This window comes from Cucurbita moschata, unplaced genomic scaffold (assembly GCF_002738365.1).
Source record: "Cucurbita moschata cultivar Rifu unplaced genomic scaffold, Cmos_1.0 Cmo_Scf00083, whole genome shotgun sequence".
Classification (NCBI taxonomy): domain Eukaryota; kingdom Viridiplantae; phylum Streptophyta; class Magnoliopsida; order Cucurbitales; family Cucurbitaceae; genus Cucurbita; species Cucurbita moschata.
In genome coordinates this window covers 732,329-734,224 of record NW_019268599.1, presented here as the reverse complement: position 1 = coordinate 734,224, position 1,896 = coordinate 732,329, and the positions used below count along the sequence as shown (strand labels likewise).

General features: G+C 40.6%; 1 non-coding gene across 1 annotated transcript; it reads right to left on the bottom strand.

Annotated features, from left to right (window-relative positions):
- Window positions 1-726: 726 nt before the first annotated feature.
- LOC111438911 lies at window positions 727-866 on the bottom strand. The gene has a single exon (XR_002709733.1). It is a non-coding gene; the product is annotated as a small nucleolar RNA Z247 (small nucleolar RNA).
- Window positions 867-1,896: the final 1,030 nt, after the last annotated feature.

Genomic DNA, 1,896 nt, shown 5'->3' with positions numbered 1-1,896 from the left:
TCGTTTGTCTCATCTTCAACTCTTTCTTCGTAAATAAGATACTTGAGGCTCTATTGGTTAGTAAATACCTTTACCTTTTCACCATACAAGTAATATCACTATATTTTTAAAGCGAACACCGTAGTTGCTAACTTCAAATTGAGGGTCAGATAGTGACGCTCATATTTCTTAAGCTATTAGGAGGTAAATACAATTACTTTGCCATCCACACCAACACGCAACCCTAGACCTTTCCTTGAGGCATCGTTGTACACCATGAGATTACTGTACAATCCAATAGTGCGAGTACTAGCGCATACACCAAAAATTCCTTATGCTCTTGAAAAAATCTACTCATGTGTCATTGTCCAAAGAAAGACTTACCCTTCTTAGTTAACATTGTCAAAGTTGCAAATATTTTGAAGAAATCCTAAACAAACCTTTTGTAGTACTTCGCTAACTCCAAAAAACTTCTAAGTTCGGTGTGATTGAGGTTGGTCTAGGGTATCTCATGATTGCCTGACCCAGAAAATCCCTTGCCTAACAAATTTGCAGGAAATTCTAAGTTCTGTGTATGCCTCACTTTGCCGCAGATCTGGCAGAAAGGACGAGCAGAAGGGTCACGATGACCACCAGCCACGACCACAATCCATACGCCCACGGTTCTTCTACCGACCACCATGACTAACATAATTAGCCGAAGATCCAGGATTTAACTGAAGTTCAACTTGGTGTTGTAGTTGGCGAGCTTTAAATGCCATTAGATATGCAAACACATCATCAAGCATGAGGGCTTCACTCTTAGTAGTCATCAAGGCAACGAAGGGATCATAGTCAGGGTCAAGACTAGTAAGGAGATACGCGATCACATCATCATTGTAACGCCTCGTTGGGTTTATTATATATATATATATATATATATTAAAATAAAAGAACAAAATAAAGAAGAAAAAAAAAAAACTGACCACCTCTTCTCTGATCTCTCAGTCCCTCCCCTAAAATACCTCCCTCATGTTGACTCTGGCAATTCGGAGGAAAATGTCGACGAAAAAGCTGGCAGAAGGTTTCTTCGAAAGAAAAAATAGCGGAAGTAAAAGGAGAGAGGGAGAGAGATTTGCTGAAATCTCGATGTTTTATTTATTTTGAGTTGAATTCTTTAAATAACAAAAGTAATTACAAAAATAGAAAAACTAATTACAAAAAATAGAAAAGTGGGCGAAGACTTCGCCCAAGTTGGCCAAAGATGGCAACTAGAATTACGCTCTTCCATTGGTGTGAACTCAGACCTAAGGAACATAACTTTTATTTAACAATCTCCTCCTAAAAGCTGTGCTATATCTACCTTATTATTTGAACTCCGATCTTTGAGCGTAGTTCTTCAAATTTTACCCGCGCTAGGGACTTGGTGAAAATGTCTCCAAGTGTTTCTCTTTTCGTATGAAATCAATCTTGATGAGCCCTCGATCTGCACATTTTCGAATGAAATCAATCTTGATGAGCCCTCGATCTGCACATTTTCGAATGTAGTGGAATTTGATTTCTATGTGCTTGCTCCAGTCATGCAAAACTGGATTTTTCATCAGGGAGATCGTAGCTTTGTTGTCTACGTATAGCATTAGTGGATCGCTTTCTCTCCCGATGAGTTCTTCCATTAGTCGTGCAAGCCAGACCCCTTGTGTTGCTGCCATCGAAGCGGCGATGTATTCTGCTTCGCAGGAAGACAAAGCAACTACCTTCTGTTTTGTTGATTGCCAGTAGATCGCGCCGCCTGAGAGGAAGTAGATCATTTCGCTGGTGCTCTTACGATCATCAACGTCACCGGCCATGTCACTATCACTGTAGCCGACCAGCTTGAGTTTCTCCTTTCCTCTCCCTACGCAGTCTCTTACATCCCAGCCTCTGGTTCCGGCTACATAG